This window comes from Cyanistes caeruleus, unplaced genomic scaffold (genome assembly GCF_971803275.1).
Source record: "Cyanistes caeruleus unplaced genomic scaffold, bCyaCae1.hap1.1 HAP1_SCAFFOLD_69, whole genome shotgun sequence".
Taxonomy (NCBI): Eukaryota; Metazoa; Chordata; class Aves; order Passeriformes; family Paridae; genus Cyanistes; species Cyanistes caeruleus.
This window is the reverse complement of record NW_028255886.1, coordinates 872,655-894,219: the sequence shown is the minus strand read 5'-3', so window position 1 is coordinate 894,219 and position 21,565 is coordinate 872,655. Positions and strand designations below refer to the sequence as shown.

Below are 21,565 nucleotides of genomic sequence, written 5' to 3'. Positions count from 1 at the left end.
CAGAAAAGAAGAAAAGAAAATCTTCGCCAGTTAGAGCAGAGCCAGAGTCCTACCATTTCCCCCTCCACTTTTCTTTCTTTTCTACATTTAGAGGTAAAGCTTCCATCTCCAAAAGCTTCCATCTCTCACTTCCTGATGTAGCCATTTGCTAGCCTTTAGCCTTGACTGCCACGCATCGGACTGCTGTCCGTGTGGGGCTGGGGATGCTCAGCCTGGAAAGAGAAGGGGGCTGGCGAGGCCTCCCTGCAGCTCTAGGAAAGATGGGCACAGAGAGGAGAAGCCTTTCAACTGCAGGAGTGAGCTTGAAGTTGGATCTAATGAAGCTGCTCTTTTCCACTCAGGCTGCTGGGCCACTGGCCCAGGCTGTGCACAGAGGCTGGGGATGCTCCATCCTTGGCAACATCCAAGGCCAGCTGGGAGCGGGGCTCTGAGCAACCTATTCTGGGCGAAGATTGCTCCGCTTGGAACAAGATGGTCTTTAGGGTCCCTTCCAAGCCCAAGCACCCAGGGATTCCATCATTCATTCTACGGTCTCCGTTGTCCACTTCAGCCTGGGCCTGAACTCCTGGCGGTGATGTCACAGTGCACGCTCCAGCTAGAACTTCCAGCATCCAGCAACGGCCACAACACAACCCTTGGCTCCTTGTGCCAGCACGCTCTTCATTCACCCTGCTCCAAGCCTACCCCTGTCACCTTGTTGCCACCTGCTCCCTGATTCCCCCAGCAGTCCCCAAAGCTCCCCATCGCTTGGATTTTGCTCTCCATCCCTGCAGGATGTCTGCATTTGTTCCAAAAGAGGTATGCTACTATTCCACGGAGGCGGACACCCCGCAGCTGCCTGGCTGGGCTGGAGCTCTGTGGGACAGGCTGGGAAATTTTGCTACCTCTGCAGGCTGGCACAGACGGAGAGGAGGAGACGGACGTCGATACACAGACTGATAGAGAAGAAGCCATGGAAGTGGACGGAGAGGATACTGGAGAGCAAGAGATGGATGTGGATATGTACGAGACAGAGGAAGAGATGGAGGTGGAAACGAAAGATTCTATTGAAGAGATGGATATTGATCTAAAAGACAAGGAGGAAGACATGGTCTTGGGATGAAGACCGATGCCAGCAGCAGAACAGGCAGGTGCTCCCCACAGGCAGAGTGGGTCCCCTGCTGCCAGCCTGGGGCCGGGCTGGGCACTTCCTGCTCAGGGACACGCTAGCCCATGCACTGCATTCTGCTGGCCATCCCTGGCCTGGCCTGGGCTTGCTGTGGGCCACACAAGCCCTGTTCCAGTGCCTGGGCCACAGCCCACAGCCAGGCTCCCTTCTGGCAGCAGAGTCCCACTGGGCCAGTGTCCCAGCCCGGCAGCACATGGAACACCCTTCCGTGCCTGACTGCACTGACCGTGCTACTTGTTTTTCTTCCAGGACTTAGGGACATCACAGACACAGATGCCACCCTGCTGTACATACGTTTTACAGTTGTTGTGTTCAGGATAGAAGTTTTAGAGTTTGTTTAAGTTGTCTGTAAATACGTTTCACAGAGTTTTGTTAGATCTGTTCTCAGGTAAATAGGTTCTATAGTTTGTTGTTGTTGTTGTTACCAATATTCTTACAGTGTAAATATGTGGTGTAGTTCATTCTTGTTCCTTTTCTTCTACAGATAAACAGTCTTTGATTTTCACACCCCAGTTCTCTTTGCATTTTCTTCGGGCACGTTTGCAAAGCTGTGGGTTGTTTCGGGAACAATGTTTGCAGGACTCTAAAAAGAGTATCAAAACCGCTCTGCCACACTCTCCGCTGCTGCTGCTGCCCCAAAAAGCACTGGCTGGCTTTGCTCACACAATCACAGTTGTGGTGGCATTTCTACCACACCACAGGACAGCGATGTTTTCCCTCTTCTCCTGGAAATACCTACAGCACTTGTGGGTAGCAAGGCAAACATGAGCCTCTTTTAGTGGCCCTTGAAATTGGACATGTGAAATGAGGCACACAAAGCCACAGGCCAGCTGAACCTGGCATCTCTGAATGGGTCTTTACATTCTTCCCAGGAAGATGAATGGCAATCACTATTTTGGCAGGGAGGAAAGTGCATCAGCTAGCAATTTGCTGTAGAAAATGTGCTTTCTGCTCCTCTCACAGCCAAAACTCCTACCCATTTCTTGGAAGTCCTTCTTAGATAAGGACCGTGTTCAACTGAGTGACAGTGAAGCCAAATGGCAATGCCGCAATCAATTGTCCTGTACACAATCTCCTTCATCCACGTGGAAGGTTACTCATGGGCACACAAGAGGACGGAAGAAACCCAAATGCATCGTTGGACATAATAAAGTCAGACGTGTTGAGGGATGAAGAAATCTTGCAGAGATATGGAAAGCTGCCCTGAAAACCCAGTTCGGGGAGAGCCTGAGCTCTTTTGTGCTTCTAGGCCTGAAGATGCTCAGCACCTTTCCCAGATGCTCAGCAGGCAGTAGGATTGTGCCTGAATCTGGCTCTGGAAATGCCAGTGCCTCAACTGAGAGCTGTGGCAATGATTTCCATTGCATGGAGAGGGGCCACAGTCCTGCAAGAGTCTTTCAGCAGAGCAAACAGCAGCCTGGAGGGTGGGCAATGCTGCATCTGGACCACTGCATGCTCATCCTTCACCACAATGCAGAGCTGCCATGGATCACTTTTTCCATTTCTCCTGTTGGATATGTTTTGGAGAAGTTGTTCTAGGTGGCTTTGGATGGTGATCCAAGTAGGAAGCAGCCATTCGCCTGCTGTGATATCCTTACAACTAGTCCTAACTTCTCATTGCCTTTGGTTTGATTGGGGGTGTTTTATCTGTTTGTTTGATTGGTTTCTTTGGGTTGGTTTCTTTGTGTTTTTCTCTCTTTTGCTTGGAGTTTCTTTTCCTTTTTTAGAAATGACTGGTGAAGTTGGCACAACCAAACTCCAGAAAACGTAAAGCAGGCTTGACTTTCCAGAAATTGCTTTTGGCTGGCTTTAGCTGCATTCCCCAGGATCACGATCAGCAGTAGATATTTGCAGGTTTTGCTCTGCATCCTCAGCCTGCCCAGATGTTGTTCAGTGTTTCAGCAGTGGAGAAGACGATGGATATTTTGCTAAACCTCCTTTCAAACAACAAAACTTGGGTTAGCACGACAGAAAAGAAGAAAAGAAAATCTTCGCCAGTTAGAGCAGAGCCAGAGTCCTACCATTTCCCCCTCCACTTTTCTTTCTTTTCTACATTTAGAGGTAAAGCTTCCATCTCCAAAAGCTTCCATCTCTCACTTCCTGATGTAGCCATTTGCTAGCCTTTAGCCTTGACTGCCACGCATCGGACTGCTGTCCGTGTGGGGCTGGGGATGCTCAGCCTGGAAAGAGAAGGGGGCTGGCGAGGCCTCCCTGCAGCTCTAGGAAAGATGGGCACAGAGAGGAGAAGCCTTTCAACTGCAGGAGTGAGCTTGAAGTTGGATCTAATGAAGCTGCTCTTTTCCACTCCGGCTGCTGGGCCACTGGCCCGGGCTGTGCACAGAGGCTGGGGATGCTCCATCCTTGGCAACATCCAAGGCCAGCTGGGAGCGGGGCTCTGAGCAACCTATTCTGGGCGAAGATTGCTCCGCTTGGAACAAGATGGTCTTTAGGGTCCCTTCCAAGCCCAAACACCCAGGGATTCCATCATTCATTCTACGGTCTCCGTTGTCCACTTCAGCCTGGGCCTCAACTCCTGGCGGTGATGTCACAGTGCACGCTCCAGCTAGAACTTCCAGCATCCAGCAACGGCCACAACACAACCCTTGGCTCCTTGTGCCAGCACGCTCTTCATTCACCCTGCTCCAAGCCTACCCCTGTCACCTTGTTGCCACCTGCTCCCTGATTCCCCCAGCAGTCCCCAAAGCTCCCCATCGCTTGGATTTTGCTCTCCATCCCTGCAGGATGTCTGCATTTGTTCCAAAAGAGGTATGCTACTATTCCACGGAGGCGGACACCCCGCAGCTGCCTGGCTGGGCTGGAGCTCTGTGGGACAGGCTGGGAAATTTTGCTACCTCTGCAGGCTGGCACAGACGGAGAGGAGGAGACGGACGTCGATACACAGACTGATAGAGAAGAAGCCATGGAAGTGGACGGAGAGGATACTGGAGAGCAAGAGATGGATGTGGATATGTACGAGACAGAGGAAGAGATGGAGGTGGAAACGAAAGATTCTATTGAAGAGATGGATATTGATCTAAAAGACAAGGAGGAAGACATGGTCTTGGGATGAAGACCGATGCCAGCAGCAGAACAGGCAGGTGCTCCCCACAGGCAGAGTGGGTCCCCTGCTGCCAGCCTGGGGCCGGGCTGGGCACTTCCTGCTCAGGGACACGCTAGCCCATGCACTGGATTCTGCTGGCCATCCCTGGCCTGGCCTGGGCTTGCTGTGGGCCACACAAGCCCTGTTCCAGTGCCTGGGCCACAGCCCACAGCCAGGCTCCCTTCTGGCAGCAGAGTCCCACTGGGCCAGTGTCCCAGCCCGGCAGCACATGGAACACCCTTCCGTGCCTGACTGCACTGACCGTGCTACTTGTTTTTCTTCCAGGACTTAGGGACATCACAGACACAGATGCCACCCTGCTGTACATACGTTTTACAGTTGTTGTGTTCAGGATAGAAGTTTTAGAGTTTGTTTAAGTTGTCTGTAAATACGTTTCACAGAGTTTTGTTAGATCTGTTCTCAGGTAAATAGGTTCTATAGTTTGTTGTTGTTGTTGTTACCAATATTCTTACAGTGTAAATATGTGGTGTAGTTCATTCTTGTTCCTTTTCTTCTACAGATAAACAGTCTTTGATTTTCACACCCCAGTTCTCTTTGCATTTTCTTCGGGCACGTTTGCAAAGCTGTGGGTTGTTTCGGGAACAATGTTTGCAGGACTCTAAAAAGAGTATCAAAACCGCTCTGCCACACTCTCCGCTGCTGCTGCTGCCCCAAAAAGCACTGGCTGGCTTTGCTCACACAATCACAGTTGTGGTGGCATTTCTACCACACCACAGGACAGCGATGTTTTCCCTCTTCTCCTGGAAATACCTACAGCACTTGTGGGTAGCAAGGCAAACATGAGCCTCTTTTAGTGGCCCTTGAAATTGGACATGTGAAATGAGGCACACAAAGCCACAGGCCAGCTGAACCTGGCATCTCTGAATGGGTCTTTACATTCTTCCCAGGAAGATGAATGGCAATCACTATTTTGGCAGGGAGGAAAGTGCATCAGCTAGCAATTTGCTGTAGAAAATGTGCTTTCTGCTCCTCTCACAGCCAAAACTCCTACCCATTTCTTGGAAGTCCTTCTTAGATAAGGACCGTGTTCAACTGAGTGACAGTGAAGCCAAATGGCAATGCCGCAATCAATTGTCCTGTACACAATCTCCTTCATCCACGTGGAAGGTTACTCACGGGCACACAAGAGGACGGAAGAAACCCAAATGCATCGTTGGACATAATAAAGTCAGACGTGTTGAGGGCTGAAGAAATCTTGCAGAGATATGGAAAGCTGCCCTGAAAACCCAGTTCGGGGAGAGCCTGAGCTCTTTTGTGCTTCTAGGCCTGAAGATGCTCAGCACCTTTCCCAGATGCTCAGCAGGCAGTAGGATTGTGCCTGAATCTGGCTCTGGAAATGCCAGTGCCTCAACTGAGAGCTGTGGCAATGATTTCCATTGCATGGAGAGGGGCCACAGTCCTGCAAGAGTCTTTCAGCAGAGCAAACAGCAGCCTGGAGGGTGGGCAATGCTGCATCTGGACCACTGCATGCTCATCCTTCACCACAATGCAGAGCTGCCATGGATCACTTTTTCCATTTCTCCTGTTGGATATGTTTTGGAGAAGTTGTTCTAGGTGGCTTTGGATGGTGATCCAAGTAGGAAGCAGCCATTCGCCTGCTGTGATATCCTTACAACTAGTCCTAACTTCTCATTGCCTTTGGTTTGATTGGGGGTGTTTTATCTGTTTGTTTGATTGGTTTCTTTGGGTTGGTTTCTTTGTGTTTTTCTCTCTTTTGCTTGGAGTTTCTTTTCCTTTTTTAGAAATGACTGGTGAAGTTGGCACAACCAAACTCCAGAAAACGTAAAGCAGGCTTGACTTTCCAGAAATTGCTTTTGGCTGGCTTTAGCTGCATTCCCCAGGATCACGATCAGCAGTAGATATTTGCAGGTTTTGCTCTGCATCCTCAGCCTGCCCAGATGTTGTTCAGTGTTTCAGCAGTGGAGAAGACGATGGATATTTTGCTAAACCTCCTTTCAAACAACAAAACTTGGGTTAGCACGACAGAAAAGAAGAAAAGAAAATCTTCGCCAGTTAGAACAGAGCCAGAGTCCCACCATTTCCCCCTCCACTTTTCTTTCTTTTCTACATTTAGAGGTAAAGCTTCCATCTCCAAAAGCTTCCATCTCTCACTTCCTGATGTAGCCATTTGCTAGCCTTTAGCCTTGACTGCCACGCATCGGACTGCTGTCCGTGTGGGGCTGGGGATGCTCAGCCTGGAAAGAGAAGGGGGCTGGCGAGGCCTCCCTGCAGCTCTAGGAAAGATGGGCACAGAGAGGAGAAGCCTTTCAACTGCAGGAGTGAGCTTGAAGTTGGATCTAATGAAGCTGCTCTTTTCCACTCCGGCTGCTGGGCCACTGGCCCGGGCTGTGCACAGAGGCTGGGGATGCTCCATCCTTGGCAACATCCAAGGCCAGCTGGGAGCGGGGCTCTGAGCAACCTATTCTGGGCGAAGATTGCTCCGCTTGGAACAAGATGGTCTTTAGGGTCCCTTCCAAGCCCAAACACCCAGGGATTCCATCATTCATTCTACGGTCTCCGTTGTCCACTTCAGCCTGGGCCTGAACTCCTGGCGGTGATGTCACAGTGCACGCTCCAGCTAGAACTTCCAGCATCCAGCAACGGCCACAACACAACCCTTGGCTCCTTGTGCCAGCACGCTCTTCATTCACCCTGCTCCAAGCCTACCCCTGTCACCTTGTTGCCACCTGCTCCCTGATTCCCCCAGCAGTCCCCAAAGCTCCCCATCGCTTGGATTTTGCTCTCCATCCCTGCAGGATGTCTGCATTTGTTCCAAAAGAGGTATGCTACTATTCCACGGAGGCGGACACCCCGCAGCTGCCTGGCTGGGCTGGAGCTCTGTGGGACAGGCTGGGAAATTTTGCTACCTCTGCAGGCTGGCACAGACGGAGAGGAGGAGACGGACGTCGATACACAGACTGATAGAGAAGAAGCCATGGAAGTGGACGGAGAGGATACTGGAGAGCAAGAGATGGATGTGGATATGTACGAGACAGAGGAAGAGATGGAGGTGGAAACGAAAGATTCTATTGAAGAGATGGATATTGATCTAAAAGACAAGGAGGAAGACATGGTCTTGGGATGAAGACCGATGCCAGCAGCAGAACAGGCAGGTGCTCCCCACAGGCAGAGTGGGTCCCCTGCTGCCAGCCTGGGGCCGGGCTGGGCACTTCCTGCTCAGGGACACGCTAGCCCATGCACTGCATTCTGCTGGCCATCCCTGGCCTGGCCTGGGCTTGCTGTGGGCCACACAAGCCCTGTTCCAGTGCCTGGGCCACAGCCCACAGCCAGGCTCCCTTCTGGCAGCAGAGTCCCACTGGGCCAGTGTCCCAGCCCGGCAGCACATGGAACACCCTTCCGTGCCTGACTGCACTGACCGTGCTACTTGTTTTTCTTCCAGGACTTAGGGACATCACAGACACAGATGCCACCCTGCTGTACATACGTTTTACAGTTGTTGTGTTCAGGATAGAAGTTTTAGAGTTTGTTTAAGTTGTCTGTAAATACGTTTCACAGAGTTTTGTTAGATCTGTTCTCAGGTAAATAGGTTCTATAGTTTGTTGTTGTTGTTGTTACCAATATTCTTACAGTGTAAATATGTGGTGTAGTTCATTCTTGTTCCTTTTCTTCTACAGATAAACAGTCTTTGATTTTCACACCCCAGTTCTCTTTGCATTTTCTTCGGGCACGTTTGCAAAGCTGTGGGTTGTTTCGGGAACAATGTTTGCAGGACTCTAAAAAGAGTATCAAAACCGCTCTGCCACACTCTCCGCTGCTGCTGCTGCCCCAAAAAGCACTGGCTGGCTTTGCTCACACAATCACAGTTGTGGTGGCATTTCTACCACACCACAGGACAGCGATGTTTTCCCTCTTCTCCTGGAAATACCTACAGCACTTGTGGGGAGCAAGGCAAACATGAGCCTCTTTTAGTGGCCCTTGAAATTGGACATGTGAAATGAGGCACACAAAGCCACAGGCCAGCTGAACCTGGCATCTCTGAATGGGTCTTTACATTCTTCCCAGGAAGATGAATGGCAATCACTATTTTGGCAGGGAGGAAAGTGCATCAGCTAGCAATTTGCTGTAGAAAATGTGCTTTCTGCTCCTCTCACAGCCAAAACTCCTACCCATTTCTTGGAAGTCCTTCTTAGATAAGGACCGTGTTCAACTGAGTGACAGTGAAGCCAAATGGCAATGCCGCAATCAATTGTCCTGTACACAATCTCCTTCATCCACGTGGAAGGTTACTCACGGGCACACAAGAGGACGGAAGAAACCCAAATGCATCGTTGGACATAATAAAGTCAGACGTGTTGAGGGATGAAGAAATCTTGCAGAGATATGGAAAGCTGCCCTGAAAACCCAGTTCGGGGAGAGCCTGAGCTCTTTTGTGCTTCTAGGCCTGAAGATGCTCAGCACCTTTCCCAGATGCTCAGCAGGCAGTAGGATTGTGCCTGAATCTGGCTCTGGAAATGCCAGTGCCTCAACTGAGAGCTGTGGCAATGATTTCCATTGCATGGAGAGGGGCCACAGTCCTGCAAGAGTCTTTCAGCAGAGCAAACAGCAGCCTGGAGGGTGGGCAATGCTGCATCTGGACCACTGCATGCTCATCCTTCACCACAATGCAGAGCTGCCATGGATCACTTTTTCCATTTCTCCTGTTGGATATGTTTTGGAGAAGTTGTTCTAGGTGGCTTTGGATGGTGATCCAAGTAGGAAGCAGCCATTCGCCTGCTGTGATATCCTTACAACTAGTCCTAACTTCTCATTGCCTTTGGTTTGATTGGGGGTGTTTTATCTGTTTGTTTGATTGGTTTCTTTGGGTTGGTTTCTTTGTGTTTTTCTCTCTTTTGCTTGGAGTTTCTTTTCCTTTTTTAGAAATGACTGGTGAAGTTGGCACAACCAAACTCCAGAAAACGTAAAGCAGGCTTGACTTTCCAGAAATTGCTTTTGGCTGGCTTTAGCTGCATTCCCCAGGATCACGATCAGCAGTAGATATTTGCAGGTTTTGCTCTGCATCCTCAGCCTGCCCAGATGTTGTTCAGTGTTTCAGCAGTGGAGAAGACGATGGATATTTTGCTAAACCTCCTTTCAAACAACAAAACTTGGGTTAGCACGACAGAAAAGAAGAAAAGAAAATCTTCGCCAGTTAGAACAGAGCCAGAGTCCCACCATTTCCCCCTCCACTTTGCTTTCTTTTCTACATTTAGAGGTAAAGCTTCCATCTCCAAAAGCTTCCATCTCTCACTTCCTGATGTAGCCATTTGCTAGCCTTTAGCCTTGACTGCCACGCATCGGACTGCTGTCCGTGTGGGGCTGGGGATGCTCAGCCTGGAAAGAGAAGGGGGCTGGCGAGGCCTCCCTGCAGCTCTAGGAAAGATGGGCACAGAGAGGAGAAGCCTTTCAACTGCAGGAGTGAGCTTGAAGTTGGATCTAATGAAGCTGCTCTTTTCCACTCCGGCTGCTGGGGCACTGGCCCGGGCTGTGCACAGAGGCTGGGGATGCTCCATCCTTGGCAACATCCAAGGCCAGCTGGGAGCGGGGCTCTGAGCAACCTATTCTGGGCGAAGATTGCTCCGCTTGGAACAAGATGGTCTTTAGGGTCCCTTCCAAGCCCAAACACCCAGGGATTCCATCATTCATTCTACGGTCTCCGTTGTCCACTTCAGCCTGGGCCTGAACTCCTGGCGGTGATGTCACAGTGCACGCTCCAGCTAGAACTTCCAGCATCCAGCAACGGCCACAACACAACCCTTGGCTCCTTGTGCCAGCACGCTCTTCATTCACCCTGCTCCAAGCCTACCCCTGTCACCTTGTTGCCACCTGCTCCCTGATTCCCCCAGCAGTCCCCAAAGCTCCCCATCGCTTGGATTTTGCTCTCCATCCCTGCAGGATGTCTGCATTTGTTCCAAAAGAGGTATGCTACTATTCCACGGAGGCGGACACCCCGCAGCTGCCTGGCTGGGCTGGAGCTCTGTGGGACAGGCTGGGAAATTTTGCTACCTCTGCAGGCTGGCACAGACGGAGAGGAGGAGACGGACGTCGATACACAGACTGATAGAGAAGAAGCCATGGAAGTGGACGGAGAGGATACTGGAGAGCAAGAGATGGATGTGGATATGTACGAGACAGAGGAAGAGATGGAGGTGGAAACGAAAGATTCTATTGAAGAGATGGATATTGATCTAAAAGACAAGGAGGAAGACATGGTCTTGGGATGAAGACCGATGCCAGCAGCAGAACAGGCAGGTGCTCCCCACAGGCAGAGTGGGTCCCCTGCTGCCAGCCTGGGGCCGGGCTGGGCACTTCCTGCTCAGGGACACGCTAGCCCATGCACTGCATTCTGCTGGCCATCCCTGGCCTGGCCTGGGCTTGCTGTGGGCCACACAAGCCCTGTTCCAGTGCCTGGGCCACAGCCCACAGCCAGGCTCCCTTCTGGCAGCAGAGTCCCACTGGGCCAGTGTCCCAGCCCGACAGCACATGGAATACCCTTCCGTGCCTGACTGCACTGACCGTGCTACTTGTTTTTCTTCCAGGACTTAGGGACATCACAGACACAGATGCCACCCTGCTGTACATACGTTTTACAGTTGTTGTGTTCAGGATAGAAGTTTTAGAGTTTGTTTAAGTTGTCTGTAAATACGTTTCACAGAGTTTTGTTAGATCTGTTCTCAGGTAAATAGGTTCTATAGTTTGTTGTTGTTGTTGTTACCAATATTCTTACAGTGTAAATATGTGGTGTAGTTCATTCTTGTTCCTTTTCTTCTACAGATAAACAGTCTTTGATTTTCACACCCCAGTTCTCTTTGCATTTTCTTCGGGCACGTTTGCAAAGCTGTGGGTTGTTTCGGGAACAATGTTTGCAGGACTCTAAAAAGAGTATCAAAACCGCTCTGCCACACTCTCCGCTGCTGCTGCTGCCCCAAAAAGCACTGGCTGGCTTTGCTCACACAATCACAGTTGTGGTGGCATTTCTACCACACCACAGGACAGCGATGTTTTCCCTCTTCTCCTGGAAATACCTACAGCACTTGTGGGGAGCAAGGCAAACATGAGCCTCTTTTAGTGGCCCTTGAAATTGGACATGTGAAATGAGGCACACAAAGCCACAGGCCAGCTGAACCTGGCATCTCTGAATGGGTCTTTACATTCTTCCCAGGAAGATGAATGGCAATCACTATTTTGGCAGGGAGGAAAGTGCATCAGCTAGCAATTTGCTGTAGAAAATGTGCTTTCTGCTCCTCTCACAGCCAAAACTCCTACCCATTTCTTGGAAGTCCTTCTTAGATAAGGACCGTGTTCAACTGAGTGACAGTGAAGCCAAATGGCAATGCCGCAATCAATTGTCCTGTACACAATCTCCTTCATCCACGTGGAAGGTTACTCACGGGCACACAAGAGGACGGAAGAAACCCAAATGCATCGTTGGACATAATAAAGTCAGACGTGTTGAGGGATGAAGAAATCTTGCAGAGATATGGAAAGCTGCCCTGAAAACCCAGTTCGGGGAGAGCCTGAGCTCTTTTGTGCTTCTAGGCCTGAAGATGCTCAGCACCTTTCCCAGATGCTCAGCAGGCAGTAGGATTGTGCCTGAATCTGGCTCTGGAAATGCCAGTGCCTCAACTGAGAGCTGTGGCAATGATTTCCATTGCATGGAGAGGGGCCACAGTCCTGCAAGAGTCTTTCAGCAGAGCAAACAGCAGCCTGGAGGGTGGGCAATGCTGCATCTGGACCACTGCATGCTCATCCTTCACCACAATGCAGAGCTGCCGTGGATCACTTTTTCCATTTCTCCTGTTGGATATGTTTTGGAGAAGTTGTTCTAGGTGGCTTTGGATGGTGATCCAAGTAGGAAGCAGCCATTCGCCTGCTGTGATATCCTTACAACTAGTCCTAACTTCTCATTGCCTTTGGTTTGATTGGGGGTGTTTTATCTGTTTGTTTGATTGGTTTCTTTGGGTTGGTTTCTTTGTGTTTTTCTCTCTTTTGCTTGGAGTTTCTTTTCCTTTTTTAGAAATGACTGGTGAAGTTGGCACAACCAAACTCCAGAAAACGTAAAGCAGGCTTGACTTTCCAGAAATTGCTTTTGGCTGGCTTTAGCTGCATTCCCCAGGATCACGATCAGCAGTAGATATTTGCAGGTTTTGCTCTGCATCCTCAGCCTGCCCAGATGTTGTTCAGTGTTTCAGCAGTGGAGAAGACGATGGATATTTTGCTAAACCTCCTTTCAAACAACAAAACTTGGGTTAGCACGACAGAAAAGAAGAAAAGAAAATCTTCGCCAGTTAGAACAGAGCCAGAGTCCCACCATTTCCCCCTCCACTTTGCTTTCTTTTCTACATTTAGAGGTAAAGCTTCCATCTCCAAAAGCTTCCATCTCTCACTTCCTGATGTAGCCATTTGCTAGCCTTTAGCCTTGACTGCCACGCATCGGACTGCTGTCCGTGTGGGGCTGGGGATGCTCAGCCTGGAAAGAGAAGGGGGCTGGCGAGGCCTCCCTGCAGCTCTAGGAAAGATGGGCACAGAGAGGAGAAGCCTTTCAACTGCAGGAGTGAGCTTGAAGTTGGATCTAATGAAGCTGCTCTTTTCCACTCCGGCTGCTGGGGCACTGGCCCGGGCTGTGCACAGAGGCTGGGGATGCTCCATCCTTGGCAACATCCAAGGCCAGCTGGGAGCGGGGCTCTGAGCAACCTATTCTGGGCGAAGATTGCTCCGCTTGGAACAAGATGGTCTTTAGGGTCCCTTCCAAGCCCAAGCACCCAGGGATTCCATCATTCATTCTACGGTCTCCGTTGTCCACTTCAGCCTGGGCCTGAACTCCTGGCGGTGATGTCACAGTGCACGCTCCAGCTAGAACTTCCAGCATCCAGCAACGGCCACAACACAACCCTTGGCTCCTTGTGCCAGCACGCTCTTCATTCACCCTGCTCCAAGCCTACCCCTGTCACCTTGTTGCCACCTGCTCCCTGATTCCCCCAGCAGTCCCCAAAGCTCCCCATCGCTTGGATTTTGCTCTCCATCCCTGCAGGATGTCTGCATTTGTTCCAAAAGAGGTATGCTACTATTCCACGGAGGCGGACACCCCGCAGCTGCCTGGCTGGGCTGGAGCTCTGTGGGACAGGCTGGGAAATTTTGCTACCTCTGCAGGCTGGCACAGACGGAGAGGAGGAGACGGACGTCGATACACAGACTGATAGAGAAGAAGCCATGGAAGTGGACGGAGAGGATACTGGAGAGCAAGAGATGGATGTGGATATGTACGAGACAGAGGAAGAGATGGAGGTGGAAACGAAAGATTCTATTGAAGAGATGGATATTGATCTAAAAGACAAGGAGGAAGACATGGTCTTGGGATGAAGACCGATGCCAGCAGCAGAACAGGCAGGTGCTCCCCACAGGCAGAGTGGGTCCCCTGCTGCCAGCCTGGGGCCGGGCTGGGCACTTCCTGCTCAGGGACACGCTAGCCCATGCACTGCATTCTGCTGGCCATCCCTGGCCTGGCCTGGGCTTGCTGTGGGCCACACAAGCCCTGTTCCAGTGCCTGGGCCACAGCCCACAGCCAGGCTCCCTTCTGGCAGCAGAGTCCCACTGGGCCAGTGTCCCAGCCCGGCAGCACATGGAACACCCTTCCGTGCCTGACTGCACTGACCGTGCTACTTGTTTTTCTTCCAGGACTTAGGGACATCACAGACACAGATGCCACCCTGCTGTACATACGTTTTACAGTTGTTGTGTTCAGGATAGAAGTTTTAGAGTTTGTTTAAGTTGTCTGTAAATACGTTTCACAGAGTTTTGTTAGATCTGTTCTCAGGTAAATAGGTTCTATAGTTTGTTGTTGTTGTTGTTACCAATATTCTTACAGTGTAAATATGTGGTGTAGTTCATTCTTGTTCCTTTTCTTCTACAGATAAACAGTCTTTGATTTTCACACCCCAGTTCTCTTTGCATTTTCTTCGGGCACGTTTGCAAAGCTGTGGGTTGTTTCGGGAACAATGTTTGCAGGACTCTAAAAAGAGTATCAAAACCGCTCTGCCACACTCTCCGCTGCTGCTGCTGCCCCAAAAAGCACTGGCTGGCTTTGCTCACACAATCACAGTTGTGGTGGCATTTCTACCACACCACAGGACAGCGATGTTTTCCCTCTTCTCCTGGAAATACCTACAGCACTTGTGGGTAGCAAGGCAAACATGAGCCTCTTTTAGTGGCCCTTGAAATTGGACATGTGAAATGAGGCACACAAAGCCACAGGCCAGCTGAACCTGGCATCTCTGAATGGGTCTTTACATTCTTCCCAGGAAGATGAATGGCAATCACTATTTTGGCAGGGAGGAAAGTGCATCAGCTAGCAATTTGCTGTAGAAAATGTGCTTTCTGCTCCTCTCACAGCCAAAACTCCTACCCATTTCTTGGAAGTCCTTCTTAGATAAGGACCGTGTTCAACTGAGTGACAGTGAAGCCAAATGGCAATGCCGCAATCAATTGTCCTGTACACAATCTCCTTCATCCACGTGGAAGGTTACTCACGGGCACACAAGAGGACGGAAGAAACCCAAATGCATCGTTGGACATAATAAAGTCAGACGTGTTGAGGGATGAAGAAATCTTGCAGAGATATGGAAAGCTGCCCTGAAAACCCAGTTCGGGGAGAGCCTGAGCTCTTTTGTGCTTCTAGGCCTGAAGATGCTCAGCACCTTTCCCAGATGCTCAGCAGGCAGTAGGATTGTGCCTGAATCTGGCTCTGGAAATGCCAGTGCCTCAACTGAGAGCTGTGGCAATGATTTCCATTGCATGGAGAGGGGCCACAGTCCTGCAAGAGTCTTTCAGCAGAGCAAACAGCAGCCTGGAGGGTGGGCAATGCTGCATCTGGACCACTGCATGCTCATCCTTCACCACAATGCAGAGCTGCCGTGGATCACTTTTTCCATTTCTCCTGTTGGATATGTTTTGGAGAAGTTGTTCTAGGTGGCTTTGGATGGTGATCCAAGTAGGAAGCAGCCATTCGCCTGCTGTGATATCCTTACAACTAGTCCTAACTTCTCATTGCCTTTGGTTTGATTGGGGGTGTTTTATCTGTTTGTTTGATTGGTTTCTTTGGGTTGGTTTCTTTGTGTTTTTCTCTCTTTTGCTTGGAGTTTCTTTTCCTTTTTTAGAAATGACTGGTGAAGTTGGCACAACCAAACTCCAGAAAACGTAAAGCAGGCTTGACTTTCCAGAAATTGCTTTTGGCTGGCTTTAGCTGCATTCCCCAGGATCACGATCAGCAGTAGATATTTGCAGGTTTTGCTCTGCATCCTCAGCCTGCCCAGATGTTGTTCAGTGTTTCAGCAGTGGAGAAGACGATGGATATTTTGCTAAACCTCCTTTCAAACAACAAAACTTGGGTTAGCACGACAGAAAAGAAGAAAAGAAAATCTTCGCCAGTTAGAACAGAGCCAGAGTCCCACCATTTCCCCCTCCACTTTTCTTTCTTTTCTACATTTAGAGGTAAAGCTTCCATCTCCAAAAGCTTCCATCTCTCACTTCCTGATGTAGCCATTTGCTAGCCTTTAGCCTTGACTGCCACGCATCGGACTGCTGTCCGTGTGGGGCTGGGGATGCTCAGCCTGGAAAGAGAAGGGGGCTGGCGAGGCCTCCCTGCAGCTCTAGGAAAGATGGGCACAGAGAGGAGAAGCCTTTCAACTGCAGGAGTGAGCTTGAAGTTGGATCTAATGAAGCTGCTCTTTTCCACTCCGGCTGCTGGGCCACTGGCCCGGGCTGTGCACAGAGGCTGGGGATGCTCCATCCTTGGCAACATCCAAGGCCAGCTGGGAGCGGGGCTCTGAGCAACCTATTCTGGGCGAAGATTGCTCCGCTTGGAACAAGATGGTCTTTAGGGTCCCTTCCAAGCCCAAGCACCCAGGGATTCCATCATTCATTCTCCGGTCTCCGTTGTCCTCTTCAGCCTGGGCCTGAACTCCTGGCGGTGATGTCACAGTGCACGCTCCAGCTAGAACTTCCAGCATCCAGAAACGGCCACAACACAACCCTTGGCTCCTTGTGCCAGCACGCTCTTCATTCACCCTGCTCCAAGCCTACCCCTGTCACCTTGTTGCCACCTGCTCCCTGATTCCCCCAGCAGTCCCCAAAGCTCCCCATCGCTTGGATTTTGCTCTCCATCCCTGCAGGATGTCTGCATTTGTTCCAAAAGAGGTATGCTACTATTCCACGGAGGCGGACACCCCGCAGCTGCCTGGCTGGGCTGGAGCTCTGTGGGACAGGCTGGGAAATTTTGCTACCTCTGCAGGCTGGCACAGACGGAGAGGAGGAGACGGACGTCGATACACAGACTGATAGAGAAGAAGCCATGGAAGTGGACGGAGAGGATACTGGAGAGCAAGAGATGGATGTGGATATGTACGAGACAGAGGAAGAGATGGAGGTGGAAACGAAAGATTCTATTGAAGAGATGGATATTGATCTAAAAGACAAGGAGGAAGACATGGTCTTGGGATGAAGACCGATGCCAGCAGCAGAACAGGCAGGTGCTCCCCACAGGCAGAGTGGGTCCCCTGCTGCCAGCCTGGGGCCGGGCTGGGCACTTCCTGCTCAGGGACACGCTAGCCCATGCACTGCATTCTGCTGGCCATCCCTGGCCTGGCCTGGGCTTGCTGTGGGCCACACAAGCCCTGTTCCAGTGCCTGGGCCACAGCCCACAGCCAGGCTCCCTTCTGGCAGCAGAGTCCCACTGGGCCAGTGTCCCAGCCCGACAGCACATGGAATACCCTTCCGTGCCTGACTGCACTGACCGTGCTACTTGTTTTTCTTCCAGGACTTAGGGACATCACAGACATAGATGCCACCCTGCTGTACATACGTTTTACAGTTGTTGTGTTCAGGATAGAAGTTTTAGAGTTTGTTTAAGTTGCCTGTAAATACGTTTCATAGAGTTTTGTTAGATCTGTTCTCAGGTAAATAGGTTCTATAGTTTGTTGTTGTTGTTGTTACCAATATTCTTACAGTGTAAATATGTGGTGTAGTTCATTCTTGTTCCTTTTCTTCTACAGATAAACAGTCTTTGATTTTCACACCCCAGTTCTCTTTGCATTTTCTTCGGGCATATTTGCAAAGCTGTGGGTTGTTTCGGGAACAATGTTTGCAGGACTCTAAAAAGAGTATCAAAACCGCTCTGCCACACTCTCAGCTGCTGCTGCTGCCTTAAAAAGCACTGGCCGGCTTTGCTCACACAATCACAGTTGTGGTGGCATTTCTACCACACCACAGGACAGCGATGTTTTCCCTCTTCTCCTGGAAATACCTACAGCACTTGTGGGTAGCAAGGCAAACATGAGCCTCTTTTAGTGGCCCTTGAAATTGGACATGTGAAATGAGGCACACAAAGCCACAGGCCAGCTGAACCTGGCATCTCTGAATGGGTCTTTACATTCTTCCCAGGAAGATGAATGGCAATCACTATTTTGGCAGGGAGGAAAGTGCATCAGCTAGCAATTTGCTGTAGAAAATGTGCTTTCTGCTCCTCTCACAGCCAAAACTCCTACCCATTTCTTGGAAGTCCTTCTTAGATAAGGACCGTGTTCAACTGAGTGACAGTGAAGCCAAATGGCAATGCCGCAATCAATTGTCCTGTACACAATCTCCTTCATCCACGTGGAAGGTTACTCACGGGCACACAAGAGGACGGAAGAAACCCAAATGCATCGTTGGACATAATAAAGTCAGACGTGTTGAGGGATGAAGAAATCTTGCAGAGATATGGAAAGCTGCCCTGAAAACCCAGTTCGGGGAGAGCCTGAGCTCTTTTGTGCTTCTAGGCCTGAAGATGCTCAGCACCTTTCCCAGATGCTCAGCAGGCAGTAGGATTGTGCCTGAATCTGGCTCTGGAAATGCCAGTGCCTCAACTGAGAGCTGTGGCAATGATTTCCATTGCATGGAGAGGGGCCACAGTCCTGCAAGTCTTTCAGCAGAGCAAACAGCAGCCTGGAGGGTGGGCAATGCTGCATCTGGACCACTGCATGCTCATCCTTCACCACAATGCAGAGCTGCCATGGATCACTTTTTCCATTTCTCCTGTTGGATATGTTTTGGAGAAGTTGTTCTAGGTGGCTTTGGATGGTGATCCAAGTAGGAAGCAGCCATTCGCCTGCTGTGATATCCTTACAACTAGTCCTAACTTCTCATTGCCTTTGGTTTGATTGGGGGTGTTTTATCTGTTTGTTTGATTGGTTTCTTTGGGTTGGTTTCTTTGTGTTTTTCTCTCTTTTGCTTGGAGTTTCTTTTCCTTTTTTAGAAATGACTGGTGAAGTTGGCACAACCAAACTCCAGAAAACGTAAAGCAGGCTTGACTTTCCAGAAATTGCTTTTGGCTGGCTTTAGCTGCATTCCCCAGGATCACGATCAGCAGTAGATATTTGCAGGTTTTGCTCTGCATCCTCAGCCTGCCCAGATGTTGTTCAGTGTTTCAGCAGTGGAGAAGACGATGGATATTTTGCTAAACCTCCTTTCAAACAACAAAACTTGGGTTAGCACGACAGAAAAGAAGAAAAGAAAATCTTCGCCAGTTAGAGCAGAGCCAGAGTCCCACCATTTCCCCCTCCACTTTTCTTTCTTTTCTACATTTAGAGGTAAAGCTTCCATCTCCAAAAGCTTCCATCTCTCACTTCCTGATGTAGCCATTTGCTAGCCTTTAGCCTTGACTGCCACGCATCGGACTGCTGTCCGTGTGGGGCTGGGGATGCTCAGCCTGGAAAGAGAAGGGGGCTGGCGAGGCCTCCCTGCAGCTCTAGGAAAGATGGGCACAGAGAGGAGAAGCCTTTCAACTGCAGGAGTGAGCTTGAAGTTGGATCTAATGAAGCTGCTCTTTTCCACTCCGGCTGCTGGGGCACTGGCCCGGGCTGTGCACAGAGGCTGGGGATGCTCCATCCTTGGCAACATCCAAGGCCAGCTGGGAGCGGGGCTCTGAGCAACCTATTCTGGGCGAAGATTGCTCCGCTTGGAACAAGATGGTCTTTAGGGTCCCTTCCAAGCCCAAACACCCAGGGATTCCATCATTCATTCTACGGTCTCCGTTGTCCACTTCAGCCTGGGCCTGAACTCCTGGCGGTGATGTCACAGTGCACGCTCCAGCTAGAACTTCCAGCATCCAGCAACGGCCACAACACAACCCTTGGCTCCTTGTGCCAGCACGCTCTTCATTCACCCTGCTCCAAGCCTACCCCTGTCACCTTGTTGCCACCTGCTCCCTGATTCCCCCAGCAGTCCCCAAAGCTCCCCATCGCTTGGATTTTGCTCTCCATCCCTGCAGGATGTCTGCATTTGTTCCAAAAGAGGTATGCTACTATTCCACGGAGGCGGACACCCCGCAGCTGCCTGGCTGGGCTGGAGCTCTGTGGGACAGGCTGGGAAATTTTGCTACCTCTGCAGGCTGGCACAGACGGAGAGGAGGAGACGGACGTCGATACACAGACTGATAGAGAAGAAGCCATGGAAGTGGACGGAGAGGATACTGGAGAGCAAGAGATGGATGTGGATATGTACGAGACAGAGGAAGAGATGGAGGTGGAAACGAAAGATTCTATTGAAGAGATGGATATTGATCTAAAAGACAAGGAGGAAGACATGGTCTTGGGATGAAGACCGATGCCAGCAGCAGAACAGGCAGGTGCTCCCCACAGGCAGAGTGGGTCCCCTGCTGCCAGCCTGGGGCCGGGCTGGGCACTTCCTGCTCAGGGACACGCTAGCCCATGCACTGCATTCTGCTGGCCATCCCTGGCCTGGCCTGGGCTTGCTGTGGGCCACACAAGCCCTGTTCCAGTGCCTGGGCCACAGCCCACAGCCAGGCTCCCTTCTGGCAGCAGAGTCCCACTGGGCCAGTGTCCCAGCCCGGCAGCACATGGAACACCCTTCCGTGCCTGACTGCACTGACCGTGCTACTTGTTTTTCTTCCAGGACTTAGGGACATCACAGACACAGATGCCACCCTGCTGTACATACGTTTTACAGTTGTTGTGTTCAGGATAGAAGTTTTAGAGTTTGTTTAAGTTGTCTGTAAATACGTTTCACAGAGTTTTGTTAGATCTGTTCTCAGGTAAATAGGTTCTATAGTTTGTTGTTGTTGTTGTTACCAATATTCTTACAGTGTAAATATGTGGTGTAGTTCATTCTTGTTCCTTTTCTTCTACAGATAAACAGTCTTTGATTTTCACACCCCAGTTCTCTTTGCATTTTCTTCGGGCACGTTTGCAAAGCTGTGGGTTGTTTCGGGAACAATGTTTGCAGGACTCTAAAAAGAGTATCAAAACCGCTCTGCCACACTCTCCGCTGCTGCTGCTGCCTCAAAAAGCACTGGCTGGCTTTGCTCACACAATCACAGTTGTGGTGGCATTTCTACCACACCACAGGACAGCGATGTTTTCCCTCTTCTCCTGGAAATACCTACAGCACTTGTGGGTAGCAAGGCAAACATGAGCCTCTTTTAGTGGCCCTTGAAATTGGACATGTGAAATGAGGCACACAAAGCCACAGGCCAGCTGAACCTGGCATCTCTGAATGGGTCTTTACATTCTTCCCAGGAAGATGAATGGCAATCACTATTTTGGCAGGGAGGAAAGTGCATCAGCTAGCAATTTGCTGTAGAAAATGTGCTTTCTGCTCCTCTCACAGCCAAAACTCCTACCCATTTCTTGGAAGTCCTTCTTAGATAAGGACCGTGTTCAACTGAGTGACAGTGAAGCCAAATGGCAATGCCGCAATCAATTGTCCTGTACACAATCTCCTTCATCCACGTGGAAGGTTACTCACGGGCACACAAGAGGACGGAAGAAACCCAAATGCATCGTTGGACATCATAAAGTCAGACGTGTTGAGGGATGAAGAAATCTTGCAGAGATATGGAAAGCTGCCCTGAAAACCCAGTTCGGGGAGAGCCTGAGCTCTTTTGTGCTTCTAGGCCTGAAGATGCTCAGCACCTTTCCCAGATGCTCAGCAGGCAGTAGGATTGTGCCTGAATCTGGCTCTGGAAATGCCAGTGCCTCAACTGAGAGCTGTGGCAATGATTTCCATTGCATGGAGAGGGGCCACAGTCCTGCAAGAGTCTTTCAGCAGAGCAAACAGCAGCCTGGAGGGTGGGCAATCTGGACCACTGCATGCTCATCCTTCACCACAATGCAGAGCTGCCATGGATCACTTTTTCCATTTCTCCTGTTGGATATGTTTTGGAGAAGTTGTTCTAGGTGGCTTTGGATGGTGATCCAAGTAGGAAGCAGCCATTCGCCTGCTGTGAT

The 21,565-nt window shown here is 50.4% G+C and overlaps 1 long non-coding RNA gene across 1 annotated transcript; it reads left to right on the top strand.

Moving 5' to 3' along the window:
- Nucleotides 1-16,303: 16,303 nt before the first annotated feature.
- On the top strand, nt 16,304-21,327 carry LOC147646980 (uncharacterized). The gene is made up of 5 exons (XR_015281679.1): nt 16,304-16,478; nt 16,573-16,806; nt 17,098-19,612; nt 19,707-19,940; nt 20,232-21,327. It is a non-coding gene; the product is annotated as an uncharacterized LOC147646980 (long non-coding RNA).
- The last annotated feature ends 238 nt before the right edge of the window (nt 21,328-21,565 follow it).